The sequence below is a fragment of the Labeo rohita genome, chromosome 16, assembly GCF_022985175.1.
Source record: "Labeo rohita strain BAU-BD-2019 chromosome 16, IGBB_LRoh.1.0, whole genome shotgun sequence".
In the NCBI taxonomy this organism is placed as follows: domain Eukaryota; kingdom Metazoa; phylum Chordata; class Actinopteri; order Cypriniformes; family Cyprinidae; genus Labeo; species Labeo rohita.
In genome coordinates this window covers 39,066,863-39,084,184 of record NC_066884.1, presented here as the reverse complement: position 1 = coordinate 39,084,184, position 17,322 = coordinate 39,066,863, and positions in this window count along the sequence as shown.

Sequence of the window (17,322 nt, the reverse complement as noted above, 5' to 3'; positions counted from 1 at the left end):
TAACTCATTGTTTCCATCACCTGTCTGTAGTTCTGTTAATTATCTTTCTTTTGTTATTTCATAAAACTGCTGCAACTAGAGCCAGCTACATTTCTAAATATGTTTCATGTATTTGAACCGTGCCTCATACGATGGTCAGTCATCATTAGGGTGATTTTGTCGTGTCTCTATAGAGAAAAGAGCAGGCCGCCATCAAACACAGAGTGACAAAACGCTAACGGCGCCAGAGGAGGTGAGCGGTGTCCACACGTGACAGTGAAGGACGGGTCGGTGCTCCGCGCTCGATCTGATCGCAAGTACATTCAGCCCTAAAAATGTAATTTGCAGGCTGACGGTCAGGATGGTGGTGTGATGGGTAAATGATAGCGGTCCGGCGAGAGAGACGAGCTGACGACAAGGGAAATAATCTGAGAGACACGGACGCTGCTCAAATGTGGCATGATGGAACAGGCCTGATTTTACACATGAACAAAGCTGGAAAAATCTAGAGATTCACTAAGGCATCAGCTGTGCACAGACTATGTATTTATCTCTAAATGCTAACTGGATGTGCTTCAGACTACCTTACAAGATACAGATTTCCATGTGTTATTGCAGTCACCTCGCAGTATAAGAGCAGAATGAAGCATGTAGCATTCCAGTCTACACAGGAAAAGTGGTTTGGAAAACCAGGCAAACATCTTCCAGCTCTGTGTGAACTACTCGGCGGGAGACGAACCAGGTAAATGAAAAATCAACTTGACTCAGTTCAGAGCTTAAATTGACAAACAACGACTAGAAGCACGGAGCAGCTAATAGCACTTTTGTGAACTGCGGTAACGACACCTTCCTACGAATCTACTTTGACAGGTTTTTCCACGCAGTGACGGCTCTGTGATTCTGACGGAAAAACAGTTCCACCTCCAGAGATCTGCCAGCACGGGCCTCCTGCTGCTTTGATAAATATGCACAGGGAAATGAAGTGAAACATGTCTTTAATTAAAAAACCAGGAGCCAATAAGATTTGATTAAAGCCGGCTCTTGGATTATCTCAACTCAGACGCTTCTGACATCCTCCGCATTCGTCTGACAGTCGTTTGGACGTCACCCAGCTTTTATCGTGAAGTCTGAAACAAACTCCACCAGAGATGGTGACCTAATTAAAAAAAACAAAAAAAAACAGATCTTTTTAAAGAATGTCCCTTAATTTGGAATAGCGTTTTAAACGAGCTCTCTTACTCAGAGTGACGTCTTAAATGGACCATTGTTTCCCCCCTTTATTAGAGTTTATTAGCACGATCAAAACACAGTGGCACCGCCATAATTAGAGGCCACAATTTGCAGGTTTCACAGGGGCCAGTGTGGGAAAACAGAATTATTTATACGGCTGCTGAAGCAGCATGCTAATGAATTAGCTCTGAGGAGCATGAAGAATATTTCAGTTGCCAAAATAAAATTTGGTTCTTATCATTTTGTGGTTGGCTGCATTTGTGTCATTACAAAGGGCAAAACTGGCAAAAGCAAAACTCGTTAAAAACTCTAAACGCACAGTAACTTTTTGCTCTTCCATTACGTGTTAAATTGCTGAATACGGTTAATAAATAAAAACGTACTGACACGTGGGCTTAACTGGGCTATATTTTTGCTATGAATAATTACATGTTTGTGTTTTTGCATATTTACTCAAGCACTTCAGCTAGTGATAATCACCAGTCAGAACGACGAAATAAGACTGGGTTAGCACGAGAAATGTTTCGGCTTCCCTAAAAACAGTCTATTTTCATTCAGTCATTCGGTCTCATTGTATTCACTGTGCCACAATGAGTTAAGCTGTTTTCAACCGTCAGGAATTTTGCTATTCTGACATAAACTAGAGCACATCAGTCCTATAAAACAACCCCGCAGGGTCAAATATTTGCACACTAAATTATACAGAGTAGACCGATTTCCTTGGTCTGTTAGTTTCATGTCTTTATATGACTAGTTTACAGGCCAGCGTAACTATTTTGAACTATCTGGTCTGTTTTAGCAGCACAGTTGTGTGACATTGCTTTTATTTAATAGTTCAATAAACAGAAAGATAAAATGGTCACAGTTCTCGCTATTAACAAACCATTAACTACATATTTTACCTTGATAAATGCCTAATTTGCTGCTTATTAATAGTTAAGGTAGTTGTTAAGTTCAGGTATTGGGTAGGAATAGGAATGTAGAATATGATCATGCAGAATAGGTGCTTTATAAGTACTAATAAACAGCCAGTATGTTAATAATAGGCACCCTAATAAGTAACTAGCTAATAGTGAGAATTGTTTCCTATACTAAGTGTTACCGATGAAATGTAGCAACAACAACGTTCTCTCCACAATTCCACAGCCAGTCCGAATGATTCTGAAAGTAAAAGATTCAGTGGCTTAATCTTAATGTTTTGACCCTGAAGTGTTGCTGAATGAAATGGTTGAATGAATGATTCAATACTCACTTATAATACAGCCACCTACTGGTGTATCGCTGTAACTGTGGAAAGAGTCACTGAAACAAACAGTGATGCAGTGAAACGTGCTGCTGGACTCTCTCTTTCACACACGCAGAACAGCAGCTGTAATTATGACATTTATATCATCATTTCAGCTCGTCAGACATATGTCTGCTTTATTACATATGTTCAGTCCAGTTGGGTTAATCTGACTAAAAGCACTTTGTCTTCAGCAGTAACTGAATTAGACACTCAGATTTATCATACTACACCCACATGAAGGTCCACAGTGCTTTTAGATGGACAGGATGAGCAGTTTTACTAAAGACAGATGTCTGAACATTCACTTTACAACCCATGTCTGTTCAAAGGACCAGACTCAGTGCTTAGGATGTTGTCTGATTACATTTATAATTTAATGGCTCTTTTTCATTCATTCATGAAAATGAACTCAATAACACCAGCTTGTATTAAGAATTTCCTAATGACCTCTGAACTGTTTCATAGTATATTAACGGCCATCAGAAATCTCCAGAACGGCAGCCTATAGCGCCAATATTAAAACATTAAAGACGAAAGATTTCATGCTCTCGTAATGCGGAACCGGACCGACTGAGGCGCATTAACTGTGTTCTGTGAGATAATGAAGCGCACTCTCCCCACTTGCAGATGAATTCATGAATACTTTATTTACAGTGATAACATGGACAGAACTTCATTTGCAGGGGTGAATGTTGAGAGTGGGAGTTACGGAGAGATAAAACAACCTTCACAAAATAACATTTCTCACTCACTAATTTGCTGGCTGACCTGCAGAGACCCGCGCGAGATGATCAGACTGCACTTTACCACGGTCCACACGGAAATGACAAGCATTCAGACGAATCTGTGCTGAATTTACAGTAGGGTTAAAAATAGGAACTTCTGATTTGGAAAATACAGTTTAACAATATGAATAGATATTAAAGGACTTTTTTTTTTTTCTTCTTGAGCACACTCCTGCCTGTCATTGGCCAGTCAGACAGATAGCCCCGCCTTCATTTGCGTGATTGACTTCAAGCAAACAAGTCAATAGCTATGTTTCCATCATCCTGTTTTAATATCACATCAGAAACAAGTGATGGAAATGCAACATTTTTAAAGAAAATCTGTTAATTCCCAAAACGTTTTTATGCTTGCATGAGGTGGTTTTTGACTTGTGCGAAAAAGAGTTAATGCAAGCAATTTATTATGTATGAAAACTGTTATATTCAGTGGCTTCTCCTACTTTTCTTAGTGATATTTATTGCCAGTTTATCAGACACTCAAGGACACCTTGCAGAAGGCAGATTGACATTGCTCATACAAACTATTATGATGATGATAAATGATCCTGGACCTGGGCTGCAACAATGCTTATGAGTATTTTAGGACCAAACAAACAAACAAAAAACGGCAGATTTAAAATGGGGCAAATTTATCAAACACACACACACACGTTTCCATGTTTTATGGGGACAATCCATAGACGTAATGGTTTTTATACTGTACAAAACGTATTTTCTATCGCCCTACACCTAAACCTAGCCCTCACAGGAGACTGTGCACACTTTTACTTTCTCAAAAAAAAAAAAAACCTCATTCTGCTGATTTATAAGCCTGTTTCCTCATGGGGACCTAAAATTGCCCCCCCACAAGGTCAAAATTTACTTGTGTTACTATCCTAACCAGGTACACACACACACACACACCTACACACATTTAGTCTAGACTATCAGCATTGTTTGTGAAATGGTGATCTCAGTTCAACTACACACCGATATACCTGCTGACTGCAACCTGTGCTTCAGACCAAGAACTCATGTTCATTATCTTCAGAGACGAGTGTGTGTGTGTGTGTGTAATGGTGCTTGGCAGTGACAATTTATGCAGGGCAATTCTCCCTGTCAAAGGGAAAAGGAAAATCAATTATAGCATGATGCAAGTTTGATGACACACAATGGGGGACGGACGGCCCTCGTCCTGTTCCTTCAGTAACTACTGCTTTCTGCTGCACCAGAGGACTGATTCATTACTGAACAGACAGACAGACAGACGTCACATTATCTGCTGAAAACAGGCTGCGCTGCTGTAAGCAACACTGCCAACGTCCAGGAAGTGTGTGTGTGTGTGTGTGTGTTTGTGGTCACAACGCTCAGATTCTATCTGATTTTCTCAGGCGTTCAGATGAACGATAAGAAGTCAGCAGTTTTTGTGAATTGACAGAGTCTTATCTCCATCAGACGGGAAACACAAGACCCCAAAGCCCTTTATAATACCTCAGTATACACATGAAACATTCAAATGACGTGCTGATACTTCATGAGAACTGCAAATCTCACGAGAACCGATTAGATCTGACAAGCTTTAAACATCCCAGATGGAATATTGTATGATGCTCTGCCTCAGTATACGTCAACAATGATAAAATGTACTGCATTTATGTATTAATTTAAAATCTGTGTCTAGACTTACATTTATAACACTTCATTTTGATAGTCCAATTTGGACATTCTTCTAATAATGAGTAACTTTACTTATTCTACTAACCCTAACCCTAAACTATCAGTCTACTTATGCTCTAATGAGAGTTTGTTGACATGTAATTGAAAAGTTATTTAGTAGAATGTCTAAAAGTAGACTATCGAATTAAAGTGCTACTCATTCTTTGTATTTATCTATTCATTTTATAAACAGAAGCAACATTACTATATTGGACAACAGTCCCATTTCTGAATAGATGAAGCCTAATTTGTGAACGGTAACGGGTTAAAGGTTTATCTGTAAACTAGGTTTTGATGAGGTCAGAGTGAATTTCAAGGTCAAAATCGTTTGAAATGGAGATGATCTTGATGTTGCTGTGGTTGTTATCCATGCAGACAGCACGGTCAATCCCAATGACATTATAGCAGTATAATCTCAATGCTTTCTTCTCGTGTGTTATTCTCAGGCTCTGAATCGCACTGATCATCACATTTTCACCTCAGCTCTCGTCTCTAAAGGTTGACTTCCTGAAGTTGCTGTGCATTGAAAACACGCGTGTCTATAAATACAGGCCACAGGAAGCCAGCAGCACTCATATCTTCACATGTGCCACCGCCCTCTTCCTCTCACCACCGCCCGGCTGGAACCATGAGCAGAATGCGACTCTTTCACACGGCTCGTGTTTGTCTGTAATGTGTCAGAGCGCTCGGTACACAAGGCGCTGTGGGGGATTGTGGGGTATGACGCTTAGTTCAAACAGTGGAGTCTGTTTAAAATACTGAAGATGGCAGCACTTTTAGTTCATTTCTGAGGGCTTTCTCTTTTTCCCAACATTGGTTGAACATGTACCTGAATCCATATTCAGATGAGCAGATCAAAGTCACAGTTTGAGCTGCAGATAGAGGGAAGTGTGCCACGGATAACCAAACATCTCACGTCCGGCGATTCTTAAATACTTTCCCGAGATCCTGGCATTGAGGTCGGTTCTGCAGTAAAGTGTGTCGAGAGCACGATCAGAAGCTTTTAGCGTCACATGCGCTCAAATCTGCCGAGCGTTTGAAGTGGAGCAGAGCTGTTTTGCTCCATCTTATCGCTCTGAAAGGCTCCTGTGGTATTCAGAGCAGCTCCTCCGGCTCTGCCGTTCATTACGTATGTTGATGGCTCAAGTGCTTTATCACAGACCCGGCAGCGCCTCGGTCCCACGCCGACAGCTTCCAGTGAAATCTTCGCTTTCTTCATAATGCGGCCCGGCCTCAGGATCAGTGTAGACGGGGCATTTACCTGTCACACGACTACGGAATTGCTGCTGATGCGCTTTAGCGTTCATACATTCGAGAAACCGTATCAGACTCTTTAAAGAGGTGCATGAGCACTATGTCTGTGCTATGACGGCCTCATGGTCTGCTATCGTTAGTCTGTGCTGTCAGGTATATATATATATGTATATAATTTCGTGTAATGATTTTTAAGTAAACAACAAAAATTTGATCTACATTACATTATTTAGAGCACTTAACCTGACCCATACCCCTAAACCAAACCATTTGTCAATATTAAAACAACATTTTGGTAATTTTGTCTTCCTTTGTGCTGCTGTTTTGCTCTGTCAACAAGTGGGTTTTGAGTCACAACAAGCTTTTTGGAAAGTATTTTTTAATAATGATAATTTTGTTTCTGTTAGTTTGTAAGTATGTATGTATGTATTTATTTATTGTCACACTTTAGTTTGGTGACCAACTAACTATTAATGAAGAGTTGTTGTTTGTTGAATTCACCGTCTCCATGATTCTCTTCGGATTATTTGTCAACAAACTGTGTTACTTCGCTGATAATCACCGTCTCCCTTTGAGTGTGTATTCTCTGACAGTCGCATTTTTACTAATCGATATTTTTTTAACAACTTGTGTGATTTTCTTGGGCGAATCGGAGTGAACTGCGGCACTAATAGAGTCTCGTGAACGTACAGTCGTGCACAGAGTCCAACATCCGAGTCAGCATATTCGTTAAATAGTAGGTTAAATTTTAGTTTGTTTCCCTCCAAACCCTATCGTATACCTGCAGAACATACACGGCACATGTCGCATGGGACCGCTCAACCCGATCTCCTGGCAATTTATGCATATTTTACGAGGGGGCTAATTCGTACACATTTGTATGACCTTTTTGTATGAATTTGTATGATATTTGCTAAAACGTATATATTTTACACGTTCCCCAATTCTTATGATTCATACGAATGACCTACCCCTAACCCCGCCTCTAAACCTACCCGTCACTAGGGACTAGACAAATCATACGAATTTGGCACCTTGTAAAATATGTACGAACTGGTCGTGAGATCGCGTCGGACCACTCCGTGATACTGTGCGACCTCACGATTTGTCTAGTCTTTCGTAAAAGCTCGATGCTGATCGCCATACACTGCTGAATGTGCGGACAAGCACATGCTTGAAAATCTTTTTCTGTGGTCCAAAAAAGAAAGAAGAGCGTGCGACATTAAAACAGCAGAAGGGTCAGTAAAGGATGACTTGAGTTTAATTTTTTTGGTGAACATTTAAGATTGGTTGCGGCTTGTAAATGAGCAGATAGCTTTAATTTAACTTCGCCCATTCTTCCTCTGAGACACGATTCTCAGTTCACAGTGTGGTTAGTATTTAATAAAGCTGCACACATCTCAGTCGAGGCTGTAAGCTCTGCCGTATCAGGATGCTTTCGCTCGGTTTCCTGAGCTGAATCTGAGCCGTTCCTGCACATCAGCGGCGCGTCTGATGACTGAAATCGGCTGAAAGACTCGGTTAATGTTCCAGCTCTTCTGGAGGCCGGTATCTCTGTCTCGCAGAGAGCAGATGTAATCACGCGCCGCTCGCTTCTGCCGCTGTGTGCCGCGTGTTGGCTTATTTTAAGATATTGGTTTGGCTGTGCAAATGACAAGGGTTTATACCCGCGCAGCGGTCGCTTAGCAACCGTCAGAAAGGTAATTTTCAGCTAGCAAGGGTTTTTTTTCCCTTTAATTTAATACATCCAGAGCGATGCTTCTTTTGGAGTCATTTTGGATTACCGGCAAAGCCTGTGATTTAGGCATGGAAAAATAACACCAAATAACGATCTGATTATTACAGTCACATTAGTTATTATAATTATAAGAAGTATATTATATGATGGTATGTGGACAGCATCCGTCTGATTATTCTGATGCGTGAGGATGACATGGAACCGGATCGACTCTGAAAAACTGCTGAAGGAATTCTTAATGTGTCTACATCCCATAACATCTCACAGAGAAGGCCTTTGAGAGTCTCATCTTTGAAAATGAGTTGAACTGGGCCTTTGAATTTGGTTAAGTGCTGAATATCAAGCATTTGTGATGTCTTATTGATGAGTTAAGCCAGTGGGATCTCCTTTTTTCTCCGTTATAGACAATAAAAGGCGTTCAGAAGCGTGCCTGATCAGAACCTGTAGGCGAAACGCCATAAAATACACATACATTCACCGTTCATGACGCAAGGACGCCACAACATAATGAGAATTAGCATTTGAAACGGCGGCTTTATGTTTGCGGGCTAAAATACAAGCAAAGTGCAGAATCAAGAGGTACTCGCTGATAAGTGTCTCATCCTGAGATTAAAAGAGTACAATTTCCTCATGAATATATTAACATTTTATGAGTGAAATCAGGCTACAGCAATCTCCTCTGCATAAATAATGTGCAAGCTTAATAATAACGCCTAGCAGGAGGCCGCGCTCGACACGCCACACCGAATGAGTGTGTGTGTGTGTGTGTTTCATAGACAAAATGGCTCTTTCTTGTTGATCTTTTCTTGATGTGACTCTCGCACTGAAATGATGTCCTGCGCCACTGAGACGCCGGCTATAAAATCACTGATGGTTTTTAATGCATCACATTTACTGATCATAATCCTAGAAGCTACTCATTGAGAAACACGATCATTTTACACCTGACGAGTATAAATAAACATGATGAAGTAGGTCATATACCAGCCTGTAACGTGACCAAAGTCTGCAATCATCCTGAATGCGTTTAACGCATGAACGATATCACACATGCTGCATCCTGAAATGTTATTGTGATAACCGGCATGAATGTAAGAATAACAACAAGATAACTACAGTTTTACAGTTTTTAGTTTCTGAAGAAAACATGAGTCGTACTTTTTCTTAGAAACCGAGCGGCTGCCTGGGAATTGCTTTATAGTTCCAAAGGTTTTCAAAGTGATTTTAGCCAGTTTCTGTGGAATTGCTAGGGTGCTCTGTGTGGTTTTTACAGATTCTCTGACACAGACTGACCTCAGAGAGATTTATGAATCGCTCACTGCTTCTGTTTATATTGTTGTAGTGATGAGCAGTAATAAATGGTTAAATCTACAGTATCCAGTGTTTATTTTTCACAACATGTAAAGAACCCCCTGGTGAAAAAAACAGCATATGCTGGTAGGTATGTTTTGATGCTGGTTTAAGCTGGTCCTTTGCTGGTTCATGCTGGTCCTTGACCAGCAACATGACCAGCAAAAACCAGCAAAGGACCAGCTTATATGGTAAAAATATTAAATATGCTGTTTTTTTCACCAGGGCCTCTTGAACTCTTGTTTATTCCCATGGCTTGATCTCCAAATGCCTTTACTGTTCTTTCATTTGATCATTTATGCAAATCTCTTGAATAGAAACTCACTCGGGGTTAACCGTGGACGGATGGCCTGTGAGTGTTTCTGTTCCACCAGCTTCAAATGGAAAACAAGCGATTGGAGCTGCAGAGGTTTTCCATCTCACAAAAGATCTTCAATAACCTTGAACAGGACTCGTTTAAAGACCACTGAGAGAACACACACAAACACTCTTTTAAATGCTCTAAACGCAGTTATCTGCTCGTGTGGAGCTCATTCTCTCGCTGTTGTTCGGTCGTTCCCCTGGGCGCTGTAAATATATGCACCCTATATGAGGGGAACGGCTGAGTGAGTGCGTCGGCCATACTGTGAAGGTTTTACAGGAACCTTGATCCAATTGTTGGCATATTGCCTCATCTCTATAAAACCAGCAGTTGATGAGGTAATGTAAAGAGTAATTCAGGGAAAGGCTGGACATCCAATATTGATCAGAACATCAGAGTGTGTCTGAGTGTGTATTTACACAACACACACACACACACACACACACACACACACTCTGGTCAACAGTCCTGCAGCAACACAAAATGTTCTGTTCTTGATGTAGAGGCCATTTCTTGCAGAATTCATGGAAAAGAGCTTAAGTGTCTTTAGTAATGATTTTTAATTACATAAACGCAGCCAAATGTATTAGTTTTAAAAAAGAAACATACAGAATAGCAAAAATATACAACACAAAATATGGCCTCAGATCACAACCCCCACTTAACATGGACTGATCTGGTGAGAATTCCCACAAACATGTAAAAGCAAGAAACATCAGTAAACATTCAGGCCTTGAAAGGTCATGTAAATTTCTCTAGTTACTGTATGCACTGCTCTAGAAATCTCTAATGTGAGTGTGACTGGCATAACATTAGCTGAAATCCTTTTACATTCTTTCCAGCTGTTTTTGAAGATCAAGTTTTTTTTATTTTGCATCTCATATGCATGAGTTTAATAAATAGGAATATGCATATGACAAGGAAGCAATGTTATTCATTTGCATAGTAATTACAATAACTGCGTAATAACTCCTTAGCCTTAACCTAAAGTAAACCGATCGTTACCTTATATTACCCAGTACTTTTTTTAGTGAACTGTAAGTACAGATGCTTTGAAATAAAGTGCAAGCTTCATTTGTCTGTTGATAAAATGAAAATGAATAAACGGAAACAAAGACTTAATTTTTTTTATTGATTCCGTGCTTTTTCAAGTCAAGCTGCAGTGATCACTTGATATGAAGATCTGCTATGTGAGAGAATGAGAGAAAAACTCATAGACGTGTCATTCGACCTTCCAAGGCTGTGAATTTATGGATGGCGATCTGAATCCAGTATGATTTCTTCATGATATAGAACAGATCTGAGTTTAACTGGCAACAGTGTGTAAAATGCTCTTAAAAAGCCATATTATCATTTCTACTGACACACACACACACACACACACACACACACACGCCTAAACACATTCCCTATTTTAGTTCTTTGCTTATTCATCCTATTATTCTGACAGGATTTGAAAAGGATATTTTACATTTTAAAATGTAAATGGGTGAAACTGGTCTTTCAGTAACAAATTACCATTCCTTGGATTCACTTCATAATGAAAAGCTATTTATAAGGAAATATTAATCACTTCCAGGTGAGAAGGAGCAAAAGCCATTATTTTTAACTACCGTGAGGCTCTTTCATGGACTCTCAGTGGGAGTTTAATGAGACGAGCGGCGTGAGGATCGGAGAGAAGCTCAAGGTGTTGAAAGACGGATCACAGGGTGTTCCTTTTTTCACTTCCTTCCAGCCCTGCTCGACTTTCACAATGGACCCTGACGGCAGAGAGAACAGAAAGGGCTTTTAGCTCAACATGGCAACAGGAGAGAGAGAGAGAGTGAGAGAGCGATGAAAGTCCCCGTCACCTTGAGAAGACATGGAGGTCGTCATAGAGCCACATTACTCATGCTAATATCTGAACAAAAAGCAGCCGTCCAATTAAAAGTCAGCGACTCAAGGGACGCCAGCAGCCGCAATCCAATTTCCAGCAGGCCTCTCCTCCCGCCGTCTCCCGTAAGAGTCTAAACTCCATAACTCCAGCCGGACCTGCAGTAGATCCACTCATGTTTGAGACAGAAGAAAAGGTCAGCAGGACGTCACAGGACGAGCTCCTTCACCTGCTGCCTGAGGCCGGCGAAGCCAGACACGCTTTAAACACGCCCTGCCTTATTTAAGGAGACGAGCGGCACACGAGGGACAGATGCACACACTCATCGGTGAAAATGAAATGGAAAGCGTCTCAAAGTTTGAAATCTGAATGGAATTAGAGCACAGGCCTAGACAAGGCAGTTTTCACATACGTTGTCTCCCATGCAAGAACAACAAAAAAAATCTTAATCTTTATTTCAAGTTGTTTGTTATCAAAAAAATGCCACGTATGTCTAAACTGCCTAAGCATGCACCAGATTAGCCATACATTTCTCTAGGTGTTTATATAATAAAAAAGGGCAGCTAAGATGAGCCATCTGGGGAGAAGTTAAATCATTTAATTTTCACAGTAAATCTGTTCCTAATTGTTTCCTACAACAATGTAAAACTAAACACATGTTTTGACTGATGTTTTCATTGCATGTAAGTGATGAAACAATGTTCATCCATCCATCTATCCATCCATTTTCCTGACTGAGTAAAGAGGCCTATACATCCTTTTCCCTGGCAACTTCCTCCAGCACATCCTGGGGGTTCCCAGTGCATTTCCAGGTCAGCAGTCTCCAGCGTGTTCTGGGTCTGCCCTGGGGCCTCTTCCCAGTTGGATATGCCCGGAGCGCCTCTTCCGGAAGGTGCCCAGGAGACATCCTAACCAGATGTCTGAACCACCTAAACTGGTTCCTGCTGGCTTCCTAAAGTCTCCCCTGGATGTCCAAGCTTCGCACCCTGTCTCTTAGGCTCAGCCCAAATGTCCATTGTGGCCGCTTATACCCGCAATCTCGTTCTTTCGGTCATTACTCAGAACTCATGACCATAGGTGAGGGTTGGAACATAAGTTGACTGGTAAATAAAGAGCTTTGCCTTATGACTTAGCTCTCTCTTCACCCCACGACAGCCTGGTACAACAACCACATTACTGCTGCTGCCACACAGATCCGCCTGTCGATCTCGTGCTCGTGCCCGTGTTGACTTACAGCTTTTACACTGGTTGTATAGAGCCTGGATATCATGCACTGGTGAATCTGGCACTCCATACTCTCGAAGCACCTCTACAAGCGATCCCGGTGGACGCTGTCATACGTCTTCTCCAAATCTATAAAACACATGTAGGCTGGATAAGCAAGCTCCCATACTTCCTCCAGTATTCCACTGTTCACTGTTTGGGATGGAATCTGATTGTTCCTCCTCCAGCTGAGGTTACACAGTTGGTCCGATTCTCCTTTCCAGTAGTCTGGCATAGGTTTTGCCAGGCAGGCTGAAAAGTGTGATTCCTCTATAATTAGAACACACTAGAACCCTACAGTCCCCCGCTTTTTTTTTTAAAAAGGAGCCACCACACCTGTCTGCCAATCACCAGCCACTGTGCCAGATTCCCACACAATACTGAGCAAGTGTATTAGCCAAGACAGCCTGACTTCATCTAGGACATTCAGCATCTCGGGGCGAATCTCGTCCACCGGAGCCTTGCCACTTTGGAGCTTTTTGATCACCTCGGTGTCTGTGCCAGGGAAATGGACCATTATCCCCCAAGTCATCCAAACCTGCCTCAACTTGTGAGCGCATGTCCTCCAGGTTCAGGAGATCCTCAAAGCGTTCCTTCCGCTGCCTCAGCCGTCTGATGGTTTCCCAGAACCTCTATGAGACCTACCAGAAGTCCTTCTCTACAGCTTCCCCAGTCTTCCCCAGAGTTTTTGCTTCCCTGATCACTTTAGCTGAGGTCCTTCTAGCCTGACGATACCTGTCAGCAGAATCAGGAGACCCAAAAGTCAATTCCCACCTCAGCTCGGCACCTCTGACCCAGAGAAGGACAGAGTACAACCCCAATCTAGGAGTAAGTGGAACAATGTGTATAAGTCAGAAATCACTGCAAGGTTAAGTTTTTGACAAAATAATAATAATAAAAAATTCTTCCATATGATGGATTCTGCTCTATAAAACAAAAATATATGCAGTCTGGATCTTACCTCATCTCTACGTTCATTAACTTTCATATCTATTCATCTGTTTGTGCTAATGTAATTAATTAAGAAACAATCACTGTGCTTGAGTGTGAACAGTCATTGCTTTTTGAATAAATTATAAACCTAAAATAATATGCCAAATCCTCAATCTAACCACAGGCTTTACTCATCACAATAATAACCCTTAAATCTAAGATTTGTTATTGGGTTATTGAGTTCATGTAACCTTTTTCTATTGAGTACAATGAACTTTAAGTCAATTTGACTGTAAGTGATTATTGTTTATTATTTTTATTTTAACAAGCAGCAAAAATATATATATATTTTTTTGGCATTCTAATGATATTCACATGTGTAGATCATACCGTATGATGCTGTTGTTTAGATGCTGTTCACTGATTGACTGAGCGCTAACATACGTGAGCGTGTGGCCGCTAGCAGGCCGTGATCTCTGTGCGATGGTAACAGCAGAGGTGCTCTGATGCTTGGCTAATGCCTCCACGTTCCCCATCATCTCAATAATGAGTCCATCTGCTTGCTGAGGCAAGCGGTCGCTCTCTCTCCATTCTGCTTCCTGCTAATTCACACTTCCTGCCATCTCACATGCGACCGCACATCTCTCTCGCCGCGCCGTCATTCCTCTCAGGTCGCTGGGGACTGAGCTCTGACTGAGCTGACCGGAGGCGTGTGTCCGCCCATGATCAGATCCTTCCCGTATGATTACATCCAGACCTGCGGAGCAACTGCATATCAAACAAGTTCATCATCTGAAACCTGGCGGCGCTACAGAACTGAGCGCTGACACCTGCGTGAAATGCTTGCTTGGAAACATACGGCGAGTTCTTGTGGAGATCATTTCACATTCTACGTGAAATCCAGAGCAGTAGAATTCAGACAGAAACAAAGCAGCTTGATTAACATGCAATTAATAGGAAATGATGTCTTCAGGTTCCTCTAGATGACTAATTAAAAACATGGGATTTCTGAATGCGTTTGTGTGTTACATCAGTTTGAAGCACCTCTGAGGACGAACAGTGCTCACTGACAGCAGGGTATAGTATGTCACAATTATAAATTATAATTATGAAGAAACTGGCACCAATCGGAGTCACTCAAGAGTGTTCTCTAATGTAGAGGATGAAGTGAAACATCTACAATTCTCAAACTTAAATTCACAGAGTTGTTAAAGGGTACGTGTGTGCAGTTTGCACAGCACCAGTGTCTCCAAACAAGATGGCAAATATAATTTGGAACATCTACCATTGTTTGGTCATACAGGTGGCCTCATTGAGTCTCATTAACAAATGTTAACAAATGATCTCAAATAAATAAATAAATAAATAAATAAAAAGTCTCGCTGACATTTCAGTGCTTTGGTAGTAAAGGTTTTGTGTGGTTATTCAAGTGCATAAAGTCAACAAGTCAACTAGGTGCATAAAAGAAAATGATAAAGGTATTTAAAAGCATTATTAGCAACAACTGTGGAATGGAGAAGTCAAAATAGCACTTTATTTTACAGTACTGTTGCAATAATTACAATAACTTGGTAATGACTAGCTACTAATCCTGAACCTACCCTTAAACTTCACCCTACCCTATGTAGTTACCTTATATTACCAGTAGTTCTTAGGTAAGTACACTGTAAGTACATGCAAGTGCACATAATGTAAAATATAGTGCAGCCGAAAGTGGAACTAAGAAGAATAACGCTTTTCATAATAAAAGACATTATTCTTTTCAGTTCCACTTTCTGACACATTTTTAGGAAGACAGGCCTTCATCAGGACTGAAAGATTGCAAATAAAAGAAACTCATTAAAATAAAAATTGAAACAAGATTACAAGCCTTACAATGAACAAAAAGTCATATGGAATAGTATCCACCAATCACATAACAGGCTTCTAAAAAAAACAAAACAAGAAATGTTCTTTTCAGTTCCACTTTCTAATGATTTAGTTTTTCCCTACTCCACAGTTGTTACTGGTAATGTTTTTAGAAATCCCAGTGCTTTAACAGCGTCTCCCGCTGCCACGTGATCACCGGCACGGTCTGACAGAGCTCTGCTGCAGCTGCTGAAATGAAGCAGAAGCTGAAAGCTCGGATGTGAGTGACAGGACGTGTTTTTCAGATGGTGCCGAATGATAAACGAGCATCGCGTCCAGAAGAGCATAGGCCGAGCGCAGAGATTCGCTGCCAGCGAATTTTAAGAGTCTTCACGGCTGACGGACACGAGTCTGATGCAAACAAGAAAATCTGATTAATCATCATGCTGCTGTCTGTCACGTCTTTCCTGCCATCTTTCGCAAGAGCATCACAACCATTCTGCTGTTTCCCAATGTGTTAAAACATAAAAAAGCCGACAGCAGAGCGTTATGAAACCAAAGGCTTGTTTATTCACCGGTCAGATATTGATCCATAAGCACCCTGTGTCTCAAACCAAAAACATGACATTCAACATCAGAATTACGCTTGTGTTCTTTAAATGTCACACAAACCATTTCCACCAGTGGAGGTGTTTGGTTTTTACATAATAAAATACTCATTTGTCGTGTGGAATGTGATGGACGCTCATTATGTGCTGGCATGATGTAAGGACATTTTACGGAAATGTCAAAGAATTTATATTAATCTGAGAAGGGGGATTTAGAGACCGCGGTCACCGTGCTGGTCTGTACATACAGACGTATGTGTGACATTTGCCGCTGGATGGAAATCGTCACATCGTGTGCATATATTTCATGCAAACACGGATCTCTGTTTCAGGTGATTTGGTTGCATGCATAAAGCTATGTTTGACATTTAGATGCTTAAATATGAAATCGTTTCTGCGCCATTAGAGTCACCAAACAGAATTGCAAATCGTCAAAAGGTGTTCATGAACATTTCCTCCATCTTACATTGGTGAAAAAACAGACTGTCATAAACTTCAAATCTGTCATAAAACAGCTAAGACTATCAACATAGTTGAGTCAGTGTTGTTGTTGTGTTTGGGAGCAATGTTTTCGAATTAAGCATCATAACCCGACACTATGTTATGTTAATGCATATTAAGAAAGCAGTTTAACATCTAAAAATGATGCACTTCAGCTTTAATATAATCACTGAAATCATGCCATAATACCATGATGATACTATCACACTCAGTGAGTCCCACTGCAAAACACCAGAACACAATCAAAACCATCCTGCCTGACATTTGCTGCATTTAGTGGGCGACCCATCGGGTGTTTTTGAGTCGGAAACACAAGAGGAGCTAATGTGATGGACTAGCCTTACTTCGTACACATATAATACGATACATGGTAACAGAAAGGCCAGTGGTATTACGATCACGCGAGCGTGTGATAGAGATAGAGCGGCTGTAATTATGATGCCTAATACAGTCAGCTGTTATCCAGATCGCTTGATTTATCCGTCCTTCATGGTTTGGATGCAGTTCAAGGGTGAACAACAGAGATGTGACTGCAAAACACATTACCATGTTTCATATATTAGATCAGAATGGATGCATAGATTACCCTTTCATGCTTTTAATAAAAAAGAAGTTT